The sequence below is a fragment of the Canis lupus genome, chromosome 25 (assembly GCF_003254725.2).
Source record: "Canis lupus dingo isolate Sandy chromosome 25, ASM325472v2, whole genome shotgun sequence".
NCBI lineage: Eukaryota > Metazoa > Chordata > Mammalia > Carnivora > Canidae > Canis > Canis lupus.
In genome coordinates this window covers 35,675,151-35,687,693 of record NC_064267.1, presented here as the reverse complement: position 1 = coordinate 35,687,693, position 12,543 = coordinate 35,675,151, and the positions used below count along the sequence as shown (strand labels likewise).

Below are 12,543 nucleotides of genomic sequence, written 5' to 3'. Positions count from 1 at the left end.
TAAAAAATGAAGCATTTTAGTGGTTTCTCCTGAAAAATAAGAGTCCCAAACTACCAGGAGTGAGAGGACCTTGGAAATCACCTAGTTTAAGCTATGAACAGAAGGAACTGAGTGAGGCCCAGAAAGCAGAGTCTCCTGAGGCTATAGGGGGAATATGAAGATTATTGCTCTATCATAAAGTGTGGTAATTAGTAGTACCTGCCCACATCCCGCACAACTGCAACCCCCAAAGAGCCCTGTCTGTTACTGATTACAAAGCATTTTCTCATCCTCATTTCATTTGTTGTTTGAACCACACAACTCCTACAGAATTGGTTGAGTGGGTGATCTCAGTGCCCCCATTTCATTGATTAGGGAATTGAGGCTCAGAATGCCCAAGCCACAAGTCCCAGAGGAAGTCTCCTCTGAATCCATATCCATGTTCATTCCCCTTGCTGCACTGCATCTGGCCCTTTGCCCTTTTCTCATAAGAGGTAAGTTGCCAGCTAAGACTGGGATGATGAAGCCAATGCCATGTCACCATGGCAGCACATTGCCAGGAAGCTGACAGGGTAATACCAACAGATCTGCAAGAGGAAATGTCCCAGCTAAAGCTGCACGGTGTCCAGAGCTGCGAGTGTGAATGGGCAGGCAGCAGCTCTCAAACTTGCCAACCATCAGCCAGGTGCTTGACTTTATTTAAGAAAATTATTTTTCATTTGGTCTCATGGGCAATGGACCATGTCCTGCCTTTTTAAAATGAGATTGGGAAGCTGGAGCTGACCTGACACATCCCTCCAGTTTTCCTATGCACACTTAAACATCCTGCCAAAACTAATATCTTTATTCCTAAAACCTTCAATTCACGTAGGGCAAGCAGCGTCTGCCTGTGCTGTATGGAGCATGCACTTCAGCCTTTATATTACCCAGAGGAATGAGCTGCTATTATGAAATCATTAAATTAATAACTTGGTAATATAGGCAGATATATAAAACAATCTGTTCATAGAACAAAAGAAATTACTACGTTCCAAACATTCATAATTTAATTTAACAGCAAATTAAAGTAGCATACATAATTTTATCCTCAAAATGTCAATAGAATTATGTAAATAGAACACCAAGTCCTATTGCTCTGTGTATGTGTGTGTGTGTGAGTGTGTACACACACGCAGGTGTGTAGTTGTGTGTGTGACAGGAGGGCAGGGTACAGGGTTGACATTTACCTCCTGTAGGCCTCTCTTCTTCATGACAGAGAAGCAATTGACAGAAATAGATGAGGTTCCCAGCTTTTAATTAAGAATTTATTAAACATTCAAAGAGCTGCAGAGGAAAAAAGCTAGCAAGGCACTCTGCTGGCTGCCAGGATTGGGTGTCGAGCAAACAGTAAGAGTTGCAGAGGAGGCAGGTCCAATGGGGCTGTGCCAGGGCTCCCTCAGGAAGGGCAAGCACCAAAGGCCACCAGGTCTAGATCATAGGATCTTAGAGAGACTCCATATGAGTTTGGAGATGAACAATGGAAAGATGGGCTGCTGGCTACTGTGGAATTATCTCAGGAGAATGACCAGGACAGGGGAGCTCTTCTCGTGCCTCAGCATTGTTTGGCAAGAACCAGCCCTCCTGCCCCAGGCAGCTCTGACATGGGTAAGTTGTAAAGTAAGCTGGAGAGTCTCTGGTCCATTCTGGTCAACTCCACAAACCACCTGCCTTATGTGAACCAAGAGGAATGAGGCCAATATGAAGCTGTGTGAGGGACAGTGAACTGCATGGCAGGAGTTCCTGACCCCTCTCCCTGAAAGGTTGGCAGGCAGTGGTCCCTGTTAAAGCAAGAAGAGACAAAGGGTTTCCTCTGTGAGCTGACTTTGCCTCCACCCAAGCTCTCTTCACCTCTGAGGTTATCATATCTATTTCTGCTCTCATGAATTGTTTTCTAGGGACAACGGGAATCCCAGTCTCATGGACTTGCAACACTGCAAGGGATATATGAAGCCGGTAAGTTCAGTCCTGCTTCAAAGCAACAAAATATACACATGCACATACACAGAATTTAGAACATAATTTCATGGGATTCACATATCCCACTGATGAGCCCAAAGTAAAGAATCTCTGGTCTGCCTGAAGACATTCATTAAGCATGGAACTGTATGTATAAAGAGTAACATATGTCTAGTGCCAAATGTATGAGACAGAGAGTAAGATAAGAATTCACAGAAGGCTCCCTGGAGGAGGGAAAACACTTGAAATTGAAGGATTGCTAAGCCTTAGGCAAAAAGATAGGAGGAGGAATAGATGGAGCCAAGATTTAAAAAAGAAAAAGCATGAATGCGTGTAAGATGATGTGTGTTCTATGGAGGAGGATAGAAGAGGAAAGAAGACATCCTATGGGGAAAGGCCCCAGATAACACAGATTTGTAAACATAAGCATATAAACATTTATCCTCTTAGAAATATTTCTTTCCTGTATGCATGAATGGTGACCTAGAGGAGGAATGAGTAGAACCAGGTAATCTAGTTAATAAATCTTCCTAGTGGTTTAGGAGTGAAGGAAGCAGCGATAAGATTATGATAATCTAAATAGGCATGGGAAGGAGAGGACAGGGAGACACATGTTGAAGATAGCCTTGACAGGACTTTGGAATTATTGGGGGATCAGTCTGCACAGGTCAGCTCCTGTAACAAAACCCACAAAATCTAAATGGCTTAACATTAAAGGTTTATTTCTCACTCACATCACAGTACAATGTGGTGAATGGAGGGACCTAATCCATGCAGTCATTCAGGGACCCAGGCCCCTTCTGCCTTTTGGTTCTAAGAGAGTTCACATTGTCCTCCACCAGATGTGTCTCCATTCCACACATGGCAGGAAGATGAGGGAAGATAGACAGCATGGAGGGATTTATAGAAGCTTTTACTGCCAGCCCAGAAGGTAGTAAACATCTCTTCTGCCCATGTGTTGTAGGCCAGAGCTCATTCCTGTAACTGCTGGGAGGCTGGAAAATGTAGTCAGACTGTCCAGTAAAATAAGGGAAACAATTCCCCCATTTCTATAGCTGTCCATGAAAATAAAGAGACAAGAAATCAAGAATGACAATTTTCAGGGCTGGGAACTAGAAGATTGATGGGACCATTGATACATATAAGAAAATTCAGAAGGGAAGCTACAAGGATCTGAAGCTTGCCATTGTACATCCATATATCTAATTAACCCAAGAGAATAATAAAGTAGATTTGCTCAGACATACAGTTACAACATTATCCAGGAAGCTTAGCATAACAATGACTCTTTCTTACAAGATAAAGAAGTAATGTGGTTAGATATGACATACAAAAAAATGGCAACAAGATAGCTTAGCTTTCATCAAAATTAAAAACTTTCTTTTTTTAAAAAAAGATTGTATTTATTCATGAGAGACACAGAGAGAGGCAGAGACACAGGCAGAGGGAGAAGCAGGCTTCCTGAGGGGATCCCCAGGACCCAGGGATCATGACCTGAGCCAAAGGCAGATGCTCAACCACTGAGCCACCCAGGCTCCCCAAAATTAAAAACTTTCATGCATCAAAGAACACTATCAAAAGTGTAAAAGAGCACCTCACAAAAATGAGAGATAAAATTTGTAAAGTATTTACCAGATAAGGGATCAATGTACAGAATATATAAAGAACTCCCATAACTCAACAACAAAAAACAAACAACCCAATTCAAAAACCGGGCAAAGAACTGGAATACACATTTCTCCAAAGAAGAAACACAAGTAGCCAATAAGTACATGGAAGAATTCTCAACATCACTAATCATTAGAGAAATGTAAATCAAAACCACAATGGGACATCATTTCACACCCCTTAGGATGGTTATTATTAAAAACGAAACAAAACAGCTTTTTTACATGAGTTGGTCACCAGAACACAGGTGTCATGAAAACCACTGCTAAACCTAAACCAAAATGGGAAAGAAACAGTCTCCTATCAATATCACGATCACTGGACATGTAGATTCAGGCAAGTCTATCTCTGTTGGCCATCTGATCTATAAATGTAGTGGGACTGACAAAAAAACCACTGAAAATTTTGAGAAGGAGTCTACTGACATGGGAAAGTCTCCTTCAAGTATGTCTGGGTCTTGAAAGCTGAACATGAATATGGTGTCACCATTGATGTTGCCCTATAGAGATTCAAGACCAGCAGGTATTATGTGGCCATTGCTGATGCCCCAGGACATGGAGACTTTGTCAAAACCATGATTACAGGCACATCTCACTCTCGGTGTTCTGTCCTGATTATTGCTGCTGCTGTTGGTGAATTTGAAGCAGGTAGGGGAGACCCATGAGCATGCCCTTCTGGTTTACACATTTGGTGTGAAATACTTGGTGTTCACAAAATAGATTCCATTAAGCCACCTTATAGCCAGAAGAAATACAAAGAAATTGTTAAGGAAGTCAGAACCTACACTAAGAAAGTTGGCTACAACCCCAACACAGTAGCATTTGTGCCAATTTCTGGTTGGAATGGTGACAACATACTGGAGTCAAGTGCTAATAGGCCTTGGTTCACGGGATGGAAAATCACCCATAAAGGTGGTAATGCCTGTGGAACCACACTGCTCGTAGCTCTGGATTACATCTTGCCACCAACTCATCCAACTGACAAGCCTTTGGCTGCCCCTCCAGGATCCCCACAAAACTGGTGGAATTGGTACTGTCCCTGGGGCCCAGGTGGAGCCTACTGTTCTCAAACCTGGCATCGTGGTGACCTTTGCTTCAGTCAGTGTTACAACTGAAGTAAACTTAGTTGAAATGCACCAGGAAGCTTTGAGTGAAGCTCTTCCTGGGGACAATGTGAGTTCAAGGTCAACAATGCATCTGTCAAAGATGTTTGTCATGGCACCAGGGCTGGTGACAGCAAAAATGCCCCACCAATGAAAGAAGCTACCTTCCAACTCCGTTGATTATCCTGAACCATCTTGGCCAAATCAGTGCTGGATATGCACCTGTGCTGTATGGTCACGCAGCTCACATTGCTCGCAAGTTTGCTGAGTAGAAGGAGATTGAGCATTGTTCTGAGAAGAAGCTGGAAGATGGTCACAAGTCCTTGAAATCTGGTGATGTTGCCATCATTGATATGGTTCCTAGTGAGCCCATGTATGTTGAGAGCTTCTCTGACTATCCTCCTCTGGGCTGTTTTGCTGTTCATGACATGAGACAAATGGTTGCTGTGGGTGTCATCAAAGCAATGGATAAGAAGGTGGCTGGAGCTGGCAGGGTCATCAAGCCTGCCCAGAAAGCTCAGCAAGGTAATGAAAATTCTCCCCAATACCTGCCACCCCAGTCTATCAGTGGTGGAAGAGCAGAGTCAGAGCTGTTTATGCCATTTGGCCATTTAAATTTAATAGTAAAAGATTGGTTAATGATAACAATGCATCATAAAACTTTTAGAAGAAAAAGAGAATGTTTTGTGGACTCTGTGTGTGTGTGTGTGTGTGTGTGTGTATGTGTGTTGTGTGTACGGCAAATTTAAGTTCTTAGTTTTTTAATGGAAACAACTTGACCAAAAATCTGTCACAGAATTTTGAGGCCCATTAAAACAAAAGTTTAGTGACAAAAACAAAACAAAGTGTAACAAGTAATGTGTTGGTGAGGTTGTGGAGAAATCAGAACACTTGTACATTGCTGATGGGAATGCAAAATGATATCACCACTATGAAAAACCATATGGTGGTTTCTAGAAAAATAAAACATTAACCTATAAAGTGATCCAGCAATTCCACTTCTGCATATATACACAAAAGAACTGAAGGCAAGGGCATGGACAGATATTTGTACACCCATGTTCATAGCAGCAGTATTTACAATAACCAAGAGATGGAAGCAACCCAAAGTCTACTGACTTTGATGAGTGGATAAACAATATGGTTTGTGTATACAACAGAATATTATTCAACCTTTAGAAGGGAGGAGATTTGAACACATGCTACAATATGGATGATCCTTGAAAACAGATGCTAAGTGAAATAAGCCAGTCACAAAATGACAAATATTCCACAATTTCATTTACATTGTCAAATTCATAGAGACAGAAAGTAGAAGGGTGATTGCCAGGCTGGGCAGTAGGGGAATGGGGAATTAGTGTTTAATGAATACAGAGCTTCAGTTTGGGAGGATGGAAAGTTCTGGAGAGGGATGGTGGTAATGGCTGCACAACGTGACTGTACTTAATGGCCTGAACTGTCTGCTTAAAAATGGTTAGTAAATTTTATGTGATGTATATTTTGCCATAATTTTTTTAGTTCCAGTATAACATACAGTGTTATACTAGTTTCAGGTGTACAATACTGGGATTCAATAGTTCTCTACGTTACTCAGTTCTCATCATGACAAGTGTACTCTTAATCTCCTTCACCCAACCCCCTACCAACCTCCCCTCTGGCAAATACCAGTTTATTCTCTATACTTATGAGTCTGGCTTTTTTGTTTGTCTCCTTTTTTCTTTGTTCATTTGTTTGTTTGTTTCTTTTTTTAGAGAGAGAGAAGGAGCGCGAGGGAGTGGCAGAGAGAGAGAGAGAGAGGAAGAGAATCTTAAACAGGCTCCAGATCTAGTGCAGTCAGTTAAGCATGAGTCACCCAGAGCCTCTCGTTTTGTTTCTTAAATTCCACATATGAATGAAATCATGTAGTATTTTTCTTTCCCTGACTGACTTATTTCACTTAGCATTATACTCTAGATCCATCCATGTTGTTGCAAAGGGCAAGATTTCATTCTTTTTATGGTCGCGTAATATTCCTGTGTGTGTGTGTGTGTGTGTGTGTGTGTGTGTGTGTGTGTGTATCATGTCTTCTTTATCCATTAATTTATCCATGGACACTTGGGCTGCTTCCATATCTTGGCTCTTGCTGCAATAAGAATATATCTTTTCAAATTAGTGTTTTCATTTTCTTTGGGTAAGTACCCAATAGTGGAATTACTGGAGCATATGGTAGTTCTATTTTTAATTTTTTGAGGAACCTCCATACTGTTTTCCACAGTGGCTACATCAGTTTGCATTCCCACCAACAGTGCACAACGGTTACTTTTTTTCCACATCCTTGCCAATGTTCTTGTTTCTTGTGTTTTTGATACGAGCCATTCTGACAGATGTGAGGTGATAGCTCATTGTGGTTTTGATTTGCATTTCCCTAATCACTAGTGATGTTGACCATGATTTTTTAAAAGAGTAGCATGGGTAAGTTCATCTCTCTAAAAATGCAGACTCTGTCAAAATGTGATTAGCCTACACATCCTCTGTTCTGAAGCCCCTCTCAACCACACGTCTTCTTCAAATAAGCTCATCATCTCCATTCATCCCCAAACCTTCTCCTCCTGGCGCTTCATCTCAGTCCATGTGCATACATACTGCCAAGAGCCAGGTGAGAAACCTCACTGTCCTCTTCTCCTCTTCCCTCCTGTGAGCCTGCAGGTCCAACAGGCAAGTCTCTCAAATCCATCCTCCCCTTTCCTCGCCATGGCCCTAGGCACACTTCAGTTCTGGCTTCATGGAAATTTAGCTCACTTTGTCTCACATTGGCAGCTGTAGCAGCCTTCAAGCAGGTCCCACTGCTCATGTCTCATCCAACCTTCCTCTCATCATGGGGAGTCTTTCTGATGCAGACCACAGTCTGCTCTAACATGCTCTCAGGTAGGTACTATGCAAAAAAGCACACATTATCTCACCTGCATCCTCAGCAGGTGCATTTCTACTGCCCCATTTACAAAGAGGAAAATGAGGATTGGAGAGTTCAGCCACTATGGCAAGATCACATAACTGACAAGCAGCAAAGCTAAGATTCCCACCAGAGCCACCAAACACCAATTAATAATAACAGCCAGCACTGAGTCAGGGCTAGCTCTGCGTATAGCATCGTCTAAGTGCTTTATACCTAAAAATTCATGTAATCCTCACAACAATCCCACAAAACAAGACAATTATCATCCCCAGTTCACATTTGAGGTGGAGAGAGCTTAGATAACCTGTCCAAATAAAGCTAGCAAAAAGTGAAACCAAGATTCAAACCCAGTCTGGTCAAGAGCATGAGTGTATAGGGCATTCCCCTCCTCCAAAACCTGCATAGTAAACATCACCCTCTGTAGACTGGGACCTAAAGCCCAGCCCCAAATGTTCACATTCAACCTTCCACGCCCATCTAATGCTGTACCTACAAGACATGGCACCCCAGCACCTCACACTGCTCCTTCATCCTAGGGTGTCGTTTATAACCTCTTCAACCGTATATACTAGGGAAATCTTTACAAAGTTCTATTGACTATCATCCACTATGGATGCCCACCCTGATAGCTGGGACCTGTTTAAAATTCATTCATTTAGGGGGATCTGGGTGGCTCAGTCAGTTAATTATCTACCTTCAGCTTAGGTCATGATCTCAGAGTTCTGGGATCGAGCCCCATTCCAAGTTCCCTGTTCAGCTGGGAGTCTGCTTCTCCCTCTTCCTCTGCCACTCCACTCCCTGCTGCATGTGCTCTTTCTCTCAAATAAATAAATAAAATATTTCTTAAAAATTCATTCATTCAACCAAATTTATCAAATACTTTCTGTAGCCAATCTGTATGCCAGGTCCTGGGGACACATTGTAAATGAAACAATGTTTCCATCCTTAAAATAGTGCCAAACAAGGGTTATCATTTTGTCCTATTCATGGGTCCTTGGATTATCATGAACAATTTATGTGTTTATCTCTGTCACAACATAGTGGGCTCCCAGAGGTCAGGGTGACATCTTATCAAGCTCTGCATCCTCTCCTTGTATTTTAGTAAATAAACTCAGAAAATGTGTTCAGTGAATCAATGTTTGAATGACTCAGTGGGCCCCACTGAATTATAAATCTCATCAAATAAAACCGAGCCTCCCATGATGAGTCATGAACTCGAGGAGTTGAGTGTCTTCATTTGTAGGACTGGCGTCTGCATACTCTGCTAAACTTGCTCTCTCACTGCTAATATTGTTCATTTGCATAGCGGTCAACATTTTATAAAATATTTTCACATCCATTTCCTCATTTGATTCTTCATGGTAGGGAAATATAATCTTTTGCATTGGCTTGAAATTAATTTTCTGTATGTCCATAAGCATGTTTTGATTGCTGTTGACTAAGTTGTCAAACCAAAGAAGTCTGCCGAAACTAAACAAAATGTCCCTACAGTAGTAATCTGGAGAGGCCTAGTTCAGGGAGTCCTGGAACAGGGTCTTCATATGCTCACTGGGGACACCACCTTTATGGGGCCATTGTCCGTTTCAAGGGAAATAAGGAGACATAGTGAACCTGACATAGGATAAATAATAAAGATGATAAAGGGTTTTTTTTTTTTTCTACTAACAGTAGCAAAGCAAGAATTAGGTTTTTGAACAGATGCCTTGAGAAGCTGGATTTAAGTGAGTTTCCCAACTCATCGACGGAGTTTGCCTTAAACCCCAAAATGAAGGTCATCCCTGGGCCTCAGTCTTTCTAGAAAGGACAGTTTCTTACAGAATCCCGACCACTCCTCAGTGAGACCCTAACTCAAGCTCTCCACCAAAGTTCCACACTCAAAAGCTCACCCCTTCCTTGTTTTGAGTGGCTCACTTAGAAGTTCCAGTTCAACATTCATATTTGAAAGACTAATGTTTTCCGCTGGTTTGAAATTAATTTGCTGTAATTCACACTAGTGTATTTTGATTGCTTTTGATTAAGTTTAACAAACTAAAGAAGTCTGCTGAAATTAAACATTAAAGTAAACAGTCCCTTTTCTAAGGCTCCTTGTGCATAATTATCAGCCTTGTCATTCTTGCTAAATATATCCATTCTGTGACAGCCCCTATGCCTGGGTAGTGGTAATTAATACAGAATCCCAAAATCAATTCCAAAGAAATCCTCTAAAATCAAGGAAGCTCATTTGCATAACTTCTAAAACGCATGAATGAATTGTTTTGAAACTAGGATGAAAAGAAAGGGGCTTTCACAGGTCAGAGTTTCCAAGTAAAAATAAATAAATAAAGCGGGCTGCATATTTAATATTGGATTTGTTGTAAAGAAAAATAGGTCTTCGGTGGAAAGTGTGAATAAACAGGTAAATGGCTCTTTGGAGCCGTCACTTTGCAGAAAGCTTCACCAAAATTAATGGCTAATAATTAGCCACCCAAGCGACTAACATGTTAAGAAAAGTTCACAGGTAGCTTTGTTACATTGCCGAAAATGATGAAAATTAAAGTTAATATCACTTTCTTAAATGTGGTGAAATAATTTAAATATTTTTATGAGGGAAAAAAAAAAAAGACCTCCTCATGCCTCCATTCGTTTGCTTATTTTCATCCAAGGAAATAGAGGGGGAAAAAATACCAGCTTTGGAGTAGAGTGGCCCAGCTGCAAAACTCCACTCCCTTAGGAGCTGAGTGACTCTGGACAAGGATGCAAGCTCCTGGAGCCTGGAGGTCCTCACTGAAGAATAGGGGCAACCCAACTCTATCCCTAGCTTCCTCTGAGGGGTGCCAGGGAGAGAGGAATGCCCTCTTTGTGGTGCATAGCTCCTCCAACTACAGCTCTTCTCCGTACACATCAATTATTAATGATAATAATAAGAAGAATATTTATCAAGAGCTTATCAGACCCCATGCTAAGCACTTTTCTTGCATTCTCATTTTTAATCCTCACAATAACCCTATGAGAAAGTTGCTATTAGTATCATCTTTTTCTAAAAGTTTAAACAAATTTCCTAATGAGAAAACCAAGGCTTGGAAAGGGCAGCCAGCTCCGTGGCAAAGCTGGTTTCTGCACACGAGGACTGTGTATTTAACCACTGCATTACGGAATAGCCTTGGGGGAGGGGCCGCCAACCTAATGTGCATGGAGGCGATATAATGTCTGAAAATATATGCAAAACTATTTGTGTATGTGCATTTTGCGGAGGAGTGTCCAATATATTTATCTGATCCTTGAAGGAGTCCTTGACACCCAAAAGGTTAAAGGGCCCTGTGCTAGATGTTTGAAATTGAACCAGACCAGTAACTAACCTAAGATTGCTTTGCTATTTGTTTTTGTTTTTGTTTTGTTTTCTTTGCTTTGCTATTTGAAGTGCAGTCCAGTATCAGCATCACGTGGGAATTTGTGAGAAAATGCATTATCTTTGGCCCCATTCCAGACACACTGAATCAGAAGTAGGGTCTTAGCAAGATCCCCGGCAGATTGCTGTCTCTAATCCTGCCTGGGGGAGCAAGGAAGGCTATCTGAAGCAGGTGACTCATGAAATTAGCTCTAAGTGATGAGAAATAATCAGCCAAGGGAAAAAGGAGGTAGTTAAGAATGCACAAGGTGTGAGGAATTCAATCACAGGAGATGATCCAGGAGTTCCAAGCAGGATAAATTGCTGTATGTGTGGTGTGAGGCCTGGGGTTCCAGAGGGACTAAGTGAATAGGATGGGTCAGGCCATGCTAATATATACTTGGGATGTATGCAGATGAGAGGGGGAAACACTAGAATGGCTGCTGAAGCAAAATCCGGAGGTGGTCAGATACACATTTTAGAAAATCACTCAGACAACATAACAGAGGCTGGACATGTCCGACCCTACAGGCATTACTAAGAAGAATCAGCCTACCACCCTCATCATTCTTCCAATCCTCGTTCCCCCACCCACCCCAAACCAAACTTATCCATATCATGCCCTGCTTCTGCTCCCCAAACCTGTGACCTGAGTCCTTCAGCACTGTGACTACACAGGTAACTAAGACCGCAATTGATAGGACCAGGTCCCTGAGATCAGGCCTGTGACCACCAATCCCCAGTTGCAGAGGGGTCCTGGGTAAGAACTCAGTGACGGTTCGCGGCAGCAAGAAATAGTAATGAGATTATGTCTGTGTTCTTTTTTTTTTTTAATTCAATTTGCCAACATATAGTATAACACCCAGTGCTCGTGCCATCGAGTGCCCTCCTTAGTGCCTGTCACCCAGTCACCCCATCGCCCCACCTTCCTCCCTTCCACAACCCTTTGCTTGTTTCCAGAGTCTCTCATGGTTTGTCCTCTTCTCTAATTTTTCCCCTCTCAGTTTCCCTCCTTTCCTTTATGGTCCCTTTCACTATTTCATATATTCCACATATGAATGAAACCATATGATGATTGTCCTTCTCCAATTGTAAGTCCATGTTCTGTTTGGTCAGGAGCACCTGACCTTTCACGGGACCCTCGGGTATCAAAGTGCAAGATGGACCATATACTGTTCTTAGAAGTCTGTCAGAGTGCAAGGAAATTGGGACAGAAATTCTATTGCAATGCATTTGGCCAGGAAACAGGTTCTGTGAACTGGAGATGAAGGAGGAGAACCATGTGCTGGTGAGCCCCCACCCCTCAGAGACTGCAGCCAGAGAGGTAGGGTCTTCATAGACCATTTTTCCATCCCTTCTCAGCCTCTTCCCTGAGTCCCTTCATACTCATGCCCATTAAACAAACATTTATTATGCACCTCCCATATGCTTAGAAGTAGAGAACAGAGAGAAATAGTGAAGTAAGTGGGAGTTCCCTGCCCCAAGGAGCTTGCGTTCACATGG

The 12,543-nt window shown here is 42.1% G+C and overlaps 1 pseudogene; it reads left to right on the top strand.

Annotated features, from left to right (window-relative positions):
* The first annotated feature begins 521 nt into the window (after nt 1-521).
* LOC112670052 (putative elongation factor 1-alpha-like 3) lies at nt 522-12,308 on the top strand (annotated as a pseudogene).
* Nucleotides 12,309-12,543: the final 235 nt, after the last annotated feature.